Source organism: Zingiber officinale, chromosome 6B, assembly GCF_018446385.1.
Source record: "Zingiber officinale cultivar Zhangliang chromosome 6B, Zo_v1.1, whole genome shotgun sequence".
NCBI classification, from domain to species: Eukaryota; Viridiplantae; Streptophyta; class Magnoliopsida; order Zingiberales; family Zingiberaceae; genus Zingiber; species Zingiber officinale.
In genome coordinates, this window is record NC_055996.1 from 77,577,787 (window position 1) to 77,595,832 (window position 18,046).

General features: G+C 44.7%; 1 long non-coding RNA gene across 2 annotated transcripts; it reads left to right on the forward strand.

Moving 5' to 3' along the window:
- The first annotated feature begins 484 nt into the window (after positions 1 to 484).
- LOC121990322 lies at positions 485 to 2,522 on the forward strand. 2 transcript variants are annotated; one of them, XR_006114549.1, is made up of 3 exons: positions 485 to 1,466; positions 1,659 to 1,871; positions 2,057 to 2,522. It is a non-coding gene; the product is annotated as an uncharacterized LOC121990322 (long non-coding RNA). The 2 variants fall into 2 exon arrangements; XR_006114550.1 differs by having other exon boundaries at positions 2,092 to 2,522.
- The last annotated feature ends 15,524 nt before the right edge of the window (positions 2,523 to 18,046 follow it).

Genomic DNA, 18,046 nt, shown 5'->3' on the forward strand with positions numbered 1-18,046 from the left:
CGATTTAAAAATCTCTAATCTGAATTTGATATTTTTTTAATCGACTCAATCATATCATTGAGTCGGATTTATTTTTATCATCCCTAATCAATATGGATATTACTCGATTTTGTACGTGATTTTTGTTCGAATTCATATGATATATTAGAATTTCAATTTAGAGAGTGGGAAGTAAAATGTTTATCAAAAAAAAGAAAGGAGTAGCAGTGCAGGCTTTCCTTAATTGTTTCAGTGAGTCAGAAGTGACTTCTTCGATGGGCATTATGAATCCCATCTGTCTTTCAAGTACTCATCCCTCAAATCATTTTGTTAATTAATGCCTAATTAATCAGATTAAGGAGCGGCTACAAATCTACAATCTAATAATTACCACCATGTCATCTGCCAACAAATCACTGTCTTTGACCCCCTAAGTGATGGGGGTTGCCACTTCTGTCTGTTGCTATCTATAAAGCTCTCAACCCATTGCGAATGAGATCTCGAATCCAAGTGCAAGCCACAGCCAGAAGCTTGTCTAATTAAGCCACCATCTCTTCTTTTTTCCTTGTACAAGACTACAACTGGGAAGAGATCCATGGCAATGACAATGGCAATGGCAAAGAGGGAGAAGAAGCTGCAGTGCCCAACTTTCACCTGCCGGTGCCGATTGCTAGTGAAAGAACAGAGGGCGAAGTTCTACATTCTTCGGAGATGTATCATGATGCTAATTTGCTGGAGTGAAAGTGAAGAAGATCTTTGACAGCATAAGATGAGTCCATTTAAATTTAGAGCTAGTGAAGAGGGAAGATATATAGATGTGGTGTAGTATTTGATATATGTTTATACACTTTAGCTCTGGAATTTAGGTCTCCTGAAGCCACAGCTAGCTCGTGTATATCATGCAACAGATCATCTTTCGAGGAGTATGTTGTTGCTGATTTTGTTTTTCTTTGCTGATATATGGTTTTTGTTGATATGAGAAGTGTTTTAGTTTAGTTTATTTTGTTTCCTTTAAAGCCAACTCCAGTTTGCATGATTTTCTGTATTACTTTAATTTCTTTTTAATGCTCTCGTTCATTTTACTGTAGGTGTAATCGATATTTGATATTTGTAGATAAACTTTTCTCCCTTGGCATTAAACGATTCATGACTACTCCTGGAACTTTACAGCTTTTTTATATTATGAAGCAGAATCAACTGCTTTAATTACTTGATGATGATCCTTTCATTGTTAACCTGAAAAGTTTTTTTCTTTCTCTTTGACGAAGAATCTCGTAGTTTCTGTTGTTTTAGTGTTGATTTATGCACAAACTTTCTTTTTCTTTAACGTCTTCTCTCTTTTTCCCGGAGACAAATAAGAAACTCTCTCTGCAAATGCTTAAGAGAGGATCGTGGTGTTCTTTACATTCATGATGGATAAGAATTCTGCAGCTGAACCAATTCATCTCTCTTGAGAAGATGAATCACAGATACTGATGCTAACAAAGGTAAAAAAAAAAACTAATTTCCTAGAATGAACATATATATATAGCAGAAATAAATACTAATTATGAACTCTAGAGACCTCTGAGTGAGGATATATCTGTACGCATATCGAACTGGGCATCATTTTTCACTTTTTAATTAAACCACTTCTTCAATTCTATTGTATAGGATAACAAAAATCTCTGTTATTGTAGGGTCAGAACTCACAAGTTCATCCTGAGAATTAATTAACACATGCAAGAAAAGACCGAAGAAGGAAAGGATGAATCATGCAAGAAAAGGAGCTAGCTGTCTGCATGGAAACTTGAGTGTGTGACGGGTGATGGCGACGCGAGGCAGGACGGACGTGGGAGGCCGACAGCGGGAATCCTTGAAATTGCGAGGGCAAATTAAAGGCCTTTCGATCGGTACGCATCGCAATGTCTCCTCACCGATGATACGATGATCTCTCAGCGAGCATGCATGTGGTCTTTTTTTTTTTTCAAAAAAAAACACGAAAGATTCTCTCGCTCGCTCGCTCGCTCGCTCGATCGTCAATGATGTGTGGGTCTTGATCTAACTATTGATAATACGTGCGTCATTTGATGCGCAGAATATTTTGCTGGATTGGTTGCTTTTCTTCTTCAGGGGTCGGGAGGGAGGGAGACATCGAGGTGCCACTCCACGTGGGAAACGACAGGCGAACTGGGGACGAGGTTTGGCGCCAACACGCTACGAGATGAAGAGTCCCGGTGCAATTGATTTCTCTGCTGTTCCTAGTGTTGAAAAAGGCATGGCATTGCATTGGGGTTAGTTAATTAATTGATGTTTCATGGAAATCCATTGATCATGAAGCAGAGTAGAGTAGAGTACTTGGAAGGGTCGAAAATGGCAACAGCAAAGTGGGGAGGTGACGCAGCTGTGAGGAGCTAGCTAGCAAGGATCGGACTGGCAGGGCTTCATGCTTTTGTGTTGCTGACCTTAGAAATTTCCATGCATGAGCGTGGGTTGTGGACTGCCTGGCCTACGAACAAGTCGGAGCATAATTAATATTGGCACCGTCTAAATTTTGAACTGCAGTAGTAGTTCCACTCTAACCACAATAATTTAGCTTCTTTTATTTCGTGTGTTTTTTTTTTTCGGGTGACAGGATAGCAGGGGCATTAAGCTTTAATAGTGCCCACCTCTTTTTTCTTCGTGAGTTATAAATGCGAGTTGACGATCGATGACAGGCGTATCCGTAGATGTCACATCGCTCGTGGATTTGCTTAGCTTGCTTCTTCCCTCTTCTCTTCTATTTTGATCTGCACTGCAGCCACGCGCGGCATGTCCCCACGCGTGCACAATTTCTTCCTCTCCGCCATGTTACCTGGGTCACACTCGGACTGGCAGGCCCTGGCAGGAGCCATATGCACGGGCATTATTTGGTGGGGCTTTGACCACGGGGAACAAAACGTAACTGCACTTTCTTGTTGCTCGGTGTTAAATCGATGAGTACGTCGACAGGGGTCGCTCAGTCCGTTTACGCATCTCATCGAGTAATTACTCTTTCCTGATCCCACTGGGCCCTTGTCAATTAATCTCGTCGTGCCCGAGCTGACGCTCCGCGATGGATCTCCGCAGCGACCAGCTTCCACCTGCAGCCTGTACTAGCTGCCACTGGCGATCCGCATTGACGGCCAACATTACTGTTTGTTCATCTTGATTCAGGCTTGTATTTATTATGCTATTCAGATAAATACTTCGTTCCATTTTATATGGAGGTGTAAGTAATACTGTTCACAATCTGAGTCAACAAAAGTAAGATGAGCTATTATTAGGGTTGATGGAGAGACGATTAGAGCATCCTTATCATACGTGCCCAAGAAAACGGATCCTCACGTGGCGCTGAAGAACGACGGTCACTGAACAATCTGAGTCAACAAAAGTCGGATGAGCTATTACTAGGGTTGATGGAGAGCGACTAGGGCATCCTTATCATACGTGCCCAAGAATTCGAACCCTCACGTGGCGCTGACGAACATCGGTCACTGAACCGGCGATACTTCAGTATTTGAAGCTCTGTGCAAACTCAGACAAGCACACAAAACGTTACATACTAGACACCAGGGAAAAAGTCCCCAGCGCGGGTTCTCCGACGCTCAAGTCAGGTACTTTTTCCCCGGAAGAACAGTATACGAAGGAAAAAAAGAACTGTAGAAGATAAGTGCGAATGTGCGAGAGAGTGTGCATGCTCAAGGGAGAGAACCTCCCGTTTTATATGACCGATGTCAGGGAATGTCGAGTGTTGAAACCTGTCTGGTGATACGTGGCCCCCTCCCATGGGCTGGAGGAAGGTTACATTCGCAAATGACCGCGGCCCATTGAATATTCCCTAACATATAGCAGTTATTCTCTGACAAGCGATTACGATTTCCTGACCTTGTTGTCGCATAACGCATTCTGTCTCGCCCGGGTATGATCAGGGGCATCTCGGGATGATCTATCAGGTATAATCCCTGGCTCGAGTCTTGATGAGAAGGACGAGTTGTGGTGAGAGTTTCATCTTCTTTTTTGGATTGCTCAAGAGTTGATCGGGAGTTGAACTACTGAGAGTATCAGGCCTAGATATGACCGGGCTGAGAAAATCCGACCACTCGGAGCAGGTTAGGCATGTTGGTGCAATATTCCCTAGGTCAAGGTTGACCTGGTTGACTGAGCTTGAATTGGGTCAAGCTCGAGTCTTGATATTTAGGTTTCGATGTTTGACAATACATGGAGACAAGACATGGAGATTGCAGGTGCAATTGTTTATGTGGTGAGATTTTGAAGGAGAGTCAAGTAGGTCAAGGTTGACTGGATACTTGACTGGAAAATCCTGGTGAGTGAAGCCAGGTGAAAGTCCTAACTGGGAGGTTAGGCAGACTGAAAGTCCTGGTGAGTGAAGCCGGGCAGAAGGAAAAACTCTAGTGAGTGAAGCTAGGCAGTATGGAAAGTCCTGGTGAGTGAAGCCAGGAAAATGAGAAGTCCTGGTGAGTGAAGCCAGGTGAAAGACCTAGTAAGTGAAGCTAGGCAGTATGGAAAGTCCTGGTGAGTGAAGCCAGGCAAATGAGAAGTCCTAGTGAGTGAAGCTAGGCAGAAGGAAAGTCCTGGTGAGTGAAGCTAGGCACAGGAAATCCAGATGGATCAAGTTTGATCAGACATCTGGTGTTGGGAAGCCCAAGTAGGTCAAAGGGATTGACCGGATACTTGGCACGGAAAATCCAGGTGGATCAAGGTTGATCGGACACCCGGTGAAGATAAGTCCAAGTGGGTCAAGGATGACCAGACACTTAGCACGAGGAGAAAAGTCCAAGAAGGTCAAAGGGATTGACCGGACACTTGGTGAGGGAGACCTAGCAGGTCAAAGATGACCGGATGCTAGGCGTGATGTACCAACAGGTCATGGTTGACCAGATATTGGTTTTAGGGACTCTTGGACTTGATTGGGCAAGTCCACATGGGTTGGATCGATCAACCGATCGATTGGCTCATGCCCAATCGATCGGTTGATCGATTGGGAGAGTGACGATCGCACAGAATAGCTCTGGATCGATCGGCCGATCGATTCAGAGCCTCCAATCGATAGGTCGATCGATTGGGAGTCGCGATTCTGCGCGATAAGCCCTGGATCGATCAGGTGATCGATCCAGGCAATTCCCGAGAGCACAGAGGCACTCTGGATCTATCGGTCGATCGTTCCAAAGCCTCCCCAATCCATTGGGAGTAATCCGATCGATTGGGATTCGACCATTGGCGTCGATTAAAGCCGTTGTCGAGCTCTTTCTTTGCCAACACTTGCACTGTTCAACTCCGATCTTCACAGCGATCCTCTAGGGTTTTCTCCACAGCTCACTGCTAGTTCTTGAAGCTTCTCGGAGCAGCGTTTCCAAGGTCAAGAGGCATCCCAAGCAAGAGGAAGAAGCTAGCTAGGGCTTATTGTACACAATCTTGTAAGATTTACTTGTATTTGCTTCTTCTTCTCTTCTTGTTTGTTGTGTGAGTTTGTAAAGGCTTCTCCGCCTTCGGTAGTTACCGTAAACGAGTGTTTTCATAGTGGAGAGTGCTCGTCTATGTGGATCCTTGGATTAGTCACCTCATCTTGAGGTGGATACCAAGTAAATCCGTTGTGTTAGCGTTGTATGTGTTGTTTCTTGTATTTCCGCTGCATATCTTTGAAGAAACAAGCAACGAAGAGCACGAGGAGCGCGCCGAGCTATTCACCCCCCTCTAGCTACATATTTGGTCCTAACAAGTGGTATCAGAGCGAGGCCGCTCTTCACCGGAATCATCACCGGAAGGGGCAACAAAGCTATAGGGTGTAGAAGTTGGAGCACATTCTATAAAGTCAAAGACTTCATCATCAAGCTCAACTTCAAATGGAATTCCAAGATGGTCTTGGATTCGACACAAGGGTGCCTCCACCATATGTTTCTACAAGTTTCGATTCTTGGAAATCAAGGATCGAGAATTTTCTTATGATGGAGATAGAGTAATGGTTTGCTCTAATGGAAGGCTTCAAAGCTCCAACAAGTTCAAAGGGCAAGGTCCTCAAGAAAAGCAAATGGAGTCAAGAACAAATCCAAAGATGTGAGGCCAATGACAAAGTGACCAAGATTTTGGTCAATCTATTGCCGAGCAATATCTTGGAGTAAATTGAAGATTTTGAAGATGCCAAAGAGCTATGGAGCAAATTGGCCAAGATTCATGAGATCCCCTCCACTGTACCAAATCAAGAAGAATCCAAAGAGGGTGACTCATTGGATCAAAATGAAGAGGACTCCGAAGTTGAGAAATGCTCAACTTCCGAAGATGAAGAAGTTCAAGAAGCCTCATCTTCAAAGGAGTACAATGAAAAAGGCAAAGAGGGAGCATACTCTTTGTTCCATATACAAGATGAGGAGGAAGAAGCCTCCACTTCTAGGATTGAGGGGGAGCGACCTTCGGTGACACCGGATCAAGAATAAGGAGAAGTCTCCACATCCGGGTCAAGAGAAGAAGAGAATGAAGAAGCTTCCACCTCCACAAGTCGAGTCAAATCTATTGGAGGAGCATCACTATCGGAACAAGAGGAAGTTTCTACATCCGGATCAAAAGGAGAAGATGTCATCCCTACACATGAAGGTATAAATGTTTCAATTAAGCATAAAAATCATATTATATGTTTTGAGTGTAGGGAACATGGTCACTACAAGAGCAAGTGCCCCAAATTGGCCAAGAAGAAGGGTTAAGTGGCACTAAAGGGCAAGGTGAAGCCCAAAGAGACCGCTCCCAAAACAAAGAAGAGCAAGGAGCACATTGTGTGTTTCTCTTACAATCAAAAGGGGCATTATCGGAGTCAATGTCCCAAGGGGAAGAGAGCGGTCAAGGCTCAAGGAGGAAGCAAAACTCAAGGGGGAGCCTCCAAGGTAAAATGAAAGGTATCATTTATTGAGCCTACTCCCTTAAATAATGGTAAGAAGTATGATAATTCTAATTTTTATCATTTTAATGCTATTTACCATAGAAATATGAAGCATGATAGCATTAAGGAAAAACATGTAGCTTTTCATGCTAAAACTACCACACCTAGGGCTAGGAAGGTAAATGAAAATCTAGGCAAGAAAACAAAGAATTTTAGTTATGTGTCTAGAAACAAAAATGCTCATGGATTTAATGAAAAATAAAAAACTAAGGACTTAATGGTGGAAAATCAAGTCTTGAGGTCAAGACTTGATAAATTAGAAAAGATCCTAAAAAGGATGAAAAATATCCTAAAAGGACAAAATGAGCAAAACCTGGGTCTAGGACAACAAGGGTCATCCAATGGTCATAGAGGTTTGGGATACAAACCAAAGACTAAGAAGGATGTAATTTCTTACTATAGGGTTCCATATAGCTATGGAATCGAGTCTAGGTCAAATGGTCAAGTCAAAAATACTAGGAAGGTTATTCCTAAGAGTATTTTTACAACAAAAGTGACTAAGATTTCTGAGAAGTCCAAGAAAGTCACAAAGAAGGTCACAAGGGAAGAAATCCCTAAAGTTGACCTAGAAAATGTGACCAAGGCTTCTAAGAAGCCTAACAAGGTCACTAGGAAGGTATCTAGGGAAGTTATCCCTAGTGAATACCTAGAGCATCCAAGGAGCACCAATAGGTTTTGGGTTCCTAGGAGAATTTTCTCTACCCCTTAGATGGGTGAGAGAGTGTCAACCCAAATTGAAAGGGTAGTTAACCCAATCATGATAAAGTTGGCACTCTAAGAGCATTTTCAAGGTTATTGTTAACTTTTGAAAATGATAAGGATTAAAGGCTTACTCTTGGAGAGAGTAAGATGTGCCAAAAATTTGAGTATTTGGATATAATTTTAATTGGCACAAGAAATCAAGTCTAAAGAAATTCCAAGTTGAAATTTTGGCATTTTCTTGGGGAAATAGTGGGCAATCTAGGGTTAAATTTTAATTTAGCTAAGGGTTACGGATACTTAGAGAGTTATTCTAGGTATTTTACTTATGTTAATTTGTCATGCTTTGTTTTCCCATCATATGTCATGACATCACGTTTATTTTTGCATTCATATTTTATTATGAAAAAATATAAAAATATCATGTCATGTCATACATACATCATGTAGTTATAGGATTTTTTTTAAAATTATTTCTTTTTGATGTATGCCATAACATATCATGCATTATTTTAATTCCTTGCAATTTAAGGACAAATGACATTTATTAACAAATAACATCCTTGGTGGATGTTCATAACATAAAAATGCCTAGGTAGATATGCATGATCCCTAGATTAGGGCAAAACCAAACTCTACATCTCATAAAAAAACTATAAGGTGACTTGTATGTGTTTTAGTGCACATTAAATACAAGTGAGATGTTAGGATGATGAACAAAACTCAAAATGTTGATTTAGTGCATTCTTGTGAATTTTAAGTTCATCAAAACACATAGTTATGTGTTTTCCAATCATTGGGAAAGCTAATGTACAAGTCATGTGCATTGAGCCCAAAGAACATGGTTGAAAATTGGTTTTGAAAATGATTTCAAATATGTTTTGGAAAACCTTGGTGAAGACAATCTTTTGATAATACTCATCATTGAAAAGTTAAACACAAACTAGAAGAAAACACTAATTAAGCTTTTACAAGTTTTCTAGTTTGTGTCAATCTTGGAAAATATGAAGTATTTTCTTATAAAACTATTTTTCCTTGATAGTATATGCCCTAAGGAATGTCTACATGAATTTTCATAATTTTTCAAATTTTATAGAATTTTCTAGGGGTTTCTGAAATTCACTGAAATTGAATTTCAGTTTTTCAGTGCTTCAATCGATCACCCGATCGATTGAAGTGCCTCAATCGATCGGGCGATCAATTGAGAGGAGTTTTCTCGTGAGCAGAAGCTCGCTGGATCGATCAGCCGATCGATCCATGCAGTGTGAATCAATCAGTGGATCGATTCAGTAGGGTTCAATCGATTGTGACCCAACTCCAATCGATTGGGGATGCTGATTTTGGCTGGGAAAGCCTGATTTCGGCATTTTGAACCCCCTTTAGTCTAGATAACCACTCCTAACCCCTCAAAACACATTTGTATACATTTAGGGGGAGTTTTCATGGTGAAAACAAGGATGGATCGGTTAAGGAAGACTAAGTAGAGGTTTAGGTTGATGTTTGGTTTCAATATTGAATTTTTGAACCTCAAAACTTCTAAATTTGGATTTCCTAAAGGTTTAGGGATTCCAAGTCATTGTTGGTGCAATGACAGAAGTTACGTGCATGTCTTTAGGGGGAGTTACTCTTTAAGGACATGAAAATTTATTTTTCATACACCTTGGAAGGTGGTTAACCTTCTTTAGCGAAAATGCTCAAGGTTGGGCATTTGACTATAATGGAGAGTGCATATCTTCATTATTCATGTGGTGTTTGCTCACGGATGAGCAATTGATGACAATGAAGGGTATGAGACCTTCATTTGAATCGTGTGTGAATATATCAAGTGGTATATGCTCAAGAATGAGCGTTTAGAATAATGAAGAGTATGGGACCTTCGTTATTGTGTTGTGAACAACGAGTGAAGTTGTCAACAACGTTGGATAACTCTTCAGGGGGAGAGTTTTTTATGTGTGCCAATAGGGGGAGAATGTGTGGTTAAGTTAGGCCTTCATTACCTAAAGAGGGAATTTGCCCTCTAGAAAAGGAGGAGAATGAAGAAAACCATTATTCTCATATTGGTATGAAGGGAGTTGAGGCTATGGGATTAGCCTAACTTACTAGTGGTATTGTCAAACATCAAAAAGGGGGAGATTGTTGGTGCAATATTCCCTAGGTCAAGGTTGACCTGGTTGACTGAGCTTGAATTGGGTCAAGCTCGAGTCTTGATGTTTGAGTTTCGATGTTTGATAATACATGGAGATAAGACATGGAGATTGCAGGTGCAATTGTTCATGTGGTGAGATTTTGAAGAAGAGTCAAGTAGGTCAAGGTTGACTGGATACTTGATTGGAAAATCCTGGTGAGTGAAGCCAGGTGAAAGTCCTAACTGGGAGGTTAGGTAGACTGAAAGTCCTGGTGAGTGAAGCCGGGCAGAAGGAAAAACTCTAGTGAGTGAAGCTAGGTGAAAGTCCCGGTGAGTGAAGCCGGGCAGCTAGAAAATCCTGGTGAGTGAAGTCAGGTGAAAGACCTAGTGAGTGAAGCTAGGCAGTATGGAAAGTCCTGGTGAGTAAAGTCAGGCAAATGCAAAGTCCTGGTGAGTGAAGCCAGGTGAAAGACCTAGTGAGTGAAGCTAGGCAGTATGGAAAGTCCTGGTGAGTGAAGCCAGGTAAATGAGAAGTCCTAGTGAGTGAAGCTAGGCAGAAGGAAAGTCCTGGTGAGTGAAGCCAGGCATAGGAAATCCAGATGGATCAAGTTTGATCAGACATCTGGTGTTGGGAAGCTCAAATAAGTCAAAGGGATTGACCGGATACTTGACACGGGAAATCCAGGTGGATCAAGGTTGATCGGAGACCCGGTGAAGATAAGTCCAAGTGGGTCAAGGATGACCGGACACTTGGCACGAGGAGAAAAGTCCAAGTAGGTCAAAGAGATTGACCGGACACTTTGTGAGGGAGACCTAGCAGGTCAAGGATGACCGGATGCTAGGCGTGATGTACCAACAGGTCATGGTTGACCAGATGTTGGTTTTAGGGACTCTTGGACTTGATTGGGCAAGTCCACATGGGCTGGATCGATCAACCTATTGATTGGCTCATGCCCAATCGATCGGTTGATCGATTGGGAGAGTGGCGATCGCACAGAACAGCTCTGGATCGATCGGCCGATCGATTTAGAGCCTCCAATCGATCGGTCGATCGATTGGGAGTCGCGATTCTGCGCGATAAGCCCTAGATCGATCAGCCGATCGATCCAGGCAATTTCCGAGAGCACAGAGGCGCTCTGGATCGATTGGTCAATCGATCTAAAGCCTCCCCAATCGATTGGGAGCAATCCGATCGATTGGGATTCGACCGTTGGCGTCGATTAAAGTCGTTGTCGAGCTCTTTCTTCGCCAACACTTGCACTGTTCAGCTCCGATCTTCACAGCGATCCTCTAGGGTTTTCTCCACAGCTCACCGCCAGTTCTTGAAGATTCTTAGAGCAGCGTTTCCATGGTCAAGAGGCATCCCAAGCACGAGGAAGAAGCTAGCTAAGGCTTATTGTACACAATCTTGTAAGATTTACTTGTATTTGATTCTTCTTCTCTTCTTGTTTGTTGTGTGAGTTTGTAAAGGCTTCTCCGCTTTCGGTAGTTACCGTAAACGAGTGTTTTCATAGTGGAGAGTGCTCGTGTGTGTGGATCCTTGGATTAGTCACCTCATCTTGAGGTGGATACCAAGTAAATCCGTTGTGTTAGCGTTGTATGTGTTGTTTCTTGTATTTCCACTGCATATCTTTGAAGAAACAAGCAACGAAGAGCACGAGGAGCGCGCCGAGCTATTCACCCCCCTGTAGCTACATATTTGGTCCCAACAAGGCATTACGTTGATTGCACAACATGTCTCAGATTTGGAATCCCGACCGGGAATCCTGCGGCTGATGACGTCAGGCAGCCCCACTTTTTCTTTCCCTAACTACTGACTGTCACGTCCCCCTGACTTCGGACTGCCACATCCCTTTGACTTTTGACTGTCACGTCCCCTTGACTTCTGACTGCCTAACCTTATCGGACCCTACAATTATGCGTCATATCACAAGCCTCCCCTCCAAGTCTAGTCGAAGGAGGCTCAGGCCCGGCTGAGTAGACCCAGACCCTGATTTCATTTATTTCGCCATTATGACTCTAAATGCTGCTCCTTTCCCCAGATCCTTAGTTGTGTAACCTGTTTAATTGCTCAATCAACATAGGAGGAAGGGTCACTTTAACTTTTGCATAAGTTGCCTTCTCTTTCCCCTCTTCTTAAAAAGGGGGCTAATCGTCATCCATAGAGTTGTACTTTCTTTCTACTGACGTCCCTTAATCATGAATTTGAATTTCGAGTCGAATCAACTGCAACGCCTCCGTCAATAATTGGATCAGATAACTCAACTACTTACCCAAAGGGGTACGACCTTAGCCAAGATGACGCAGGATAGAGATTTTCAATCTTTTTTTCATCGAGAAATTGAAGAACTTTGGTTAGCCGCTAAATCTCGAGCCCGGGCTGAAGTAGTATTGAAATAGAAAGCATATTTAGACCTGGAAAGTCAAGCCCAATTCCTAATCTATTTGAAAGAGAAACACGCATCTTTCATATCCCTTCTTCAAGAAGAAAGCCGGATCAAAGATGAAACCATTGCTCAACAACGTCACATTATTCAGTCAACTAAGGCTGAGCTGACATAGACCAAGCTCATCTGGATGAGGCAGGTCAAGCTGAACACTTTTGCCCAAGGTGCCGACCGACGACTGGTATTGGAAGAGAACTCTGATCGTTTAGACGTCCTATATGCCTTTACAGATGTAAAAATGAGATTTTGAGGGGTGTCCCCTGCATTTTATCAAATAAATGTAGATCTGATTGAGTCTCAGTCTTTATTCAGAGCATGCTCACTTATAACTCGCGCTGGGGCGAGAGTATGGGGCCCGACCGAGAGGTCGTTGGTCGTGAGAGCATGCTCACTTATAACTCGCGCTGGGGCGAGAGTATGAGGCCCGACCGAGAGGTCGTTGGTCGTGAGATCATGCTCACTTATAACTCGCGCTGGGGTGAGAGTATGAGGCCCGACCGAGAGGTCGTTGGTCGTGAGAGCATGCTCACTTATAACTCGCGCTAGGGTGAGAGTCTGGAGCCTGACCGAGAGGTCGTTGGTCGTAAGAGCATGCTCACTTATAACTCGCTCTTGGGCGAGAGTCTGGAGGCGTGAGAGCAAGTTCACTTATAACTCGCGCTTGGGTGAGAGTTTGGAGCCCGACCAAGAGGTCATTGGTTGTGAGAGCATGCTCACTTATAACTCACAGTAGGGTGAGGGTCTGGAGGTGTGAGAGCATGCTCACTTATAACTCGTGCTGGGGCGAGAGCCTGGAGCTCGACCGAGAGATCATTGGTCGTGAGAGCGTGCTCACTTATAACTCGCACTAGGGCGAGGGTCTGGAGGCGTGAGAGCATGGTCACTTATAACTCGCGCTGGGGCGAGAGCCTGGAGCTCGACTGAGAGGTTGTTGGTCGTGAGAGCATGCTCACTTATAACTTGCACTGGGGCGAGAGTCTAGAGGCGTGAGAACATACTCACTTATAACTCACGCTAGGGCGAGATTCTGGAGCCCGACGGAGAGGTCGTTGGTCGTGAGAGCATGCTCACTTATAACTCGCACTGGGGCGAGAGTCTGGAGGTGTGAGAGCATGCTCACTTATAACTCGCACTGGGGCGAGAGTCTGGAGGCGTAAGAGCATGCTCACTTATAACTCGCTCTGGGGCGAGAGTCTGGAGCCCAAGCAAGAGGTCGTTGATCGTGAGAGCATGCTCACTTATAACTCGCACTGGGGAGAGAGTCTGGAGATGTGAGAGCATGCTCACTTATAACTCGCGCTAGGCCAGAGTCTGGAGCCTGATCGAGAGGTCGTTGGTTGTGAGAGCATGCTCACTTATAACTCTCACTAGGGCGAGAGTTTGGAGGCGTGAGAGCATGCTCACTTATAACTCATACTAGGGAGAGAGTCTGGAGCTCAATCAAGAGGTTGTTGGTTATGAGAGCATGCTCACTTATAACTCGCACTAGGGTGAGAGTCTGGAGGTGTGAGAGCATGCTCACTTATAACTCACGTTGGGGCGAGAGTCTAGAGGCGTGAGAGCATTCTCACTTATAACTCGAGCTAGAACGAGAGTCTGGAGCCATAAGAGCATGCTCACTTATAACTCACGCCGGAGCGAGAGTCTGAAGCCATGAGAGCATGCTCACTTATAACTCACGCTGGGACGAGAGTCCGGAGCCCCGACCGAGAATTAGTTTGGAAGCCCGACCAGGAATTGGTTTGGAAGTCGGACCGAGAATTGGTTTGGAAGGGCAGCATCTGTGGCTTGAAGGAGTTGTGCTCGTGGACTTAGTCTAATACTCCTGTGATCACAAAGTGCATTACATAAGGCTTTAGTCAAATTTGAATCTTACTCTAATTCCGAGGACTGGTGGAGGTGTCAAATTTTGATCTACACTTCCCGCTGTCTCTTGCTTCATTTCCCGAGGCCGCCGTATGGAATTTTCGGTCCTCGAGACATGGTCTTTATAAGGTAGGGTGCTCCTGTTTGCATATCACCCTCATGGTTTTCCTGTTACTTCCATCATAAATGTCACTTCATATGGAGTGGACACGTGCCCCATGAACTTTCTTATGATGTCTGTCGCACGCTTTTTACACACGACCCCAGGGTGTCCTCTAGATCTGATGGTTGACGTGCGCTATGCCATTTCGATTGTCTAGCTCACACCCCGATGTTTCCTAAGGGTTTTGATTTAAAAACTCTAAAGGTTGTCTGTCGTTGCTCATTAGCGTTTCGTCTTCCTTCGACCCTTCTTTCTCTACTTGCTTTTGCTCGCTCGCTTTCCTCTTCATGCATCTCTTCTGTAAGTGCTTCTCCTCCTTCATCTTCTGTTCCCTCCTTTTTTGACCCTACAATGCCCAGCGAGATGGTAGTACCCTGGTACACGTATTTTTGTTCCGATTTGGATAGGAGTGACCTTAGCTCTATTCAATCTAGCTTGTAATTTTCGGAGGCCTACAAGCTCCGCCCCCCGGGGCCTAATGACCATCCTTATCCTCCTCCCGTCGGCTTCGTGACTTTCTTCAAAGATCAACTTCTCAGCGGTCTTCGCTTTCCTATCCTTACCTTCTTTTCGTCTTTGAGCCGGTATTTCGGTGTCCCCCAATCTCAATTTGTCCCCAATGCCTTCCGCGCTATGTGTGAAATGATGATTCTTTGTCACTTGTATCAAATCCCTTTGACTCCACAGTTTTTCCAACATTTCTATTCTCTCAAATGCTCAGAATCGGGTGTCTTCATGGTGTAATCCCAGACCGGGTACAAGTTCTTTGAGGGAATGTATTCTTCCAATAATGGTTGGAAGTCTCGATTCTTTTATGTCCAGTTGTCTAAGTCTGTCTTGGCCTGTTGAATTACGTCACACTCTTCCAACTCCCTTCGAGCTGAGTGATCATCAGTATCGACCAGACTGCCTCACGGCTTTTGAGAAACTAGAGGGAGTGCAACTTTGACTTTCCTCTCTTCTGCGAGAGAGTGTGTTGCACACTTTCGGGCTAAGCTCCATCCCGACGCCTTTGGGCTCTCCTTTTGGTAAGATCCAATGTCTCCCATTTTAGGTCTTCGTTAACTGAGGTATCTTCTTTTTACTTGCAGAAGTCGTCATGTTTCGCACTTTCGTCCTCGACTCCTTTGCGATGCCCAGCGAGATCCTGCGAAAGCGGGGTCGAGAGATCATAGCAAGCTAGGAAGTTCCTCAGGTCAGCGCCTCAGCAGAGGCTTCTTCTCAACAGTCTGGGAACCCTGAGGCCCCTAGAACTGAATCCCTCCCCAGCGAGATAGCTGCTGGCGAGAGGGCTCCTTCTCTAGTTCTCGAGCAGCTTTTACGCCTTCAACGTAAAAGGCGACGTGTTACCCCATCAGTCCAGTCTTCACCTCAGAGGCTACCTGCATCTCGGGCGTCCTCCAAAGCCAAAACCCCTGTCCGGGCGAACACTCCCCTTACCACAGAGGTTGTAGCCTCTTCTCTTGTTCAAGTCCCTGCCCTGGAATAGACCATCTCTCGTGCGAAAGACTAGCCCGAGGCTTCTACGCCTGCTGCTCTACCTTCCTCGAGCCAGCTACCCACTTCGGCTCTTGCTCCTTCTCATCCTAAGGAGCACTTTAAAAGTCGGTATGCCTTCACATCTTCCTTCCAACTGCCCTCCTTACAAGTGTTGGGCTTCATTCCTTCCACCAGCACGTCTCCCAATTGTGGTCAGGTGCAACTCCATGGGCTCTGGATGACTCATGGAAAAGCACCGCCGACCAGGTTTTGGAATGCCCCGAACTGGAGTTGGCCGACCTATTCTCTCAACAGTTAGTGTCGGTGAGTTTTATCTATTTCTCTTTCGTGTCTTTAAAATACTGCTAATCCTCCTTCTACTCTTGATAGACTTGTGTCATGGGGTTAAGCCTCTCACAGTACGTGGGCGGTCTGCATCGGGAGAACGAGTCCTTGAGGGTTCGTATTCAGGAGATGGCGTCTCCTATAACCACCAGCCATGTTTTTTACCTAACCACTACTGACAGCTCGATCCAGTCCTATCTGCAGACTGTTAAGGAGAAGACCTGAGCTGTCAGAGGCATGGCTCATGTAGAGACAGAGAAAGTCAAGTCCCTGCATACCACCTTGAGGACTAGCGAGTCCAAACTTAAGTCTGAGGGCTTGCGGCGTGCCCAGATCTTAGCTGACCTAGAGGAGAGGGAAGCAGAGGTGATCACCTTCTCTTCGCGGCTACGAGAGCTCTAAGAGGCGCACAACTCTCTGGAGAGGGACCTGACAACCAAAAAGGCAGATCTGTCAGTTGGCGCTAATCGAGAGGCTGCCCTTCAGAAACAGTGGGAGGCGTCTCAGGCTGCTTTCAAGTCTCTGCGAGATGAACTTTCAACGACTAAGGCAGAGACCACAGCCACAGGCCTAGAATTAACTGAGGCACAGACTGAATCCCTCAAAGCTAGGGAAGAGCTGAAGGATTATCAGGAGGGGCGGGAGCTCTCGTCTGACAGCTTACAAGGCCTCCTACCTAGCCTCTAAAGAGTTTGGGTCGAAGATAGGCAACCTTATCGACTAAATGATTTGCTATGGTGGCGCAGGGGCCTTGCTGTAGCTGTAGGAGCAAGGGTTTCTCCGGTCAATTCCCCTAATACCTTCCTGGACCGAGCTCGTCTCCTGAAAGAGCTCCCTGACGAAGCCTTCCCCTCCTTTAACTAGTCTGTATTCACCTTGTAACTTTCTTCTTTTTTCTAACCAGGGTGTAAGGTCTCACCTCTTTCTGTAGCCTTGGAAATTATAGAAAATATATGATCAGGCATACCACTTGTATGTAATGTACTGCTTACTTATTATGCATGCCCAAGGCCTATGCTCCTTTCACCTTATATGTTTGAGTAGTTTTTTAAGTGTTTATCTCTTTTACAGGTGCTTGGTCAACTTAAGGCTCAGTTAAGTATCAATGGTCTGCCAGTTTGATATCCATGTAGGCTTTAGTTCAAGGTTTTTGCCTGGTCAGGCCGAGTCAGCTTAACACCTATGCAGGCATCAAGGCATGCGTCCGGGAAGGTCACTTTACCTGACCGAGCATCTATCCTGACTGGTTGATTCAATCCCCCGACCGGGTTTAGCGATTTAGCTACTTGATTAGTCACGAGTTCGATTAGTTGCGAGCCACTATACTCTAGGGTCCCGACCGAGTTTCGCGATCTAGTTACTCGATTAGTCGCGAGCCACGATACTTAATAGTCCCCTTGCGGGTCCGAGGGAGAGCTACTGTAGCATCGTCTATTCCCGAAGCCATGACAGCTCCTTATCCCCTTTTTACCACGTGTCCCGCACCACAACTTTTTCTGACACGACCTCCAAGCATAATTTTCTACGACGATCCTACGGCCAGCGTTGCTTTTAAGCCTATGGCTAACGCCAACTACCTTGTGTATGGATCGCATGATTGGCGCTGATGACGAGGCCCTCTGCGCCCCCCTTGACAACTATAAATATCCTTCTCCTACTGCTCCACTGAACCTTCTGCCTCTAACTTAAGTCTTCCTCTTGTTTCTTCTACCTTCTGTGTTCTGACTCTTCTGCTTTGTGTTTGCAACCTCTCATGGACTCCCCTGCGTCTGCATACGCTCCTGGAGTCTCTAACTTCACCGGTGTAAATCTAGATGATCTCCGCTTCACGTATGAAGTCCCTATGGCCATGCACATCATCATACTGTTGGAGTGTATACTGAAAGCCTAAGCTTTTGTAAACCTTTATTTTGAATAAAGAATCACATTTGGTCAAATTGTCTATATTTAGTTGTAGTTGTTCAATTAATTTATATTGTAGATAACATAGTATGTGG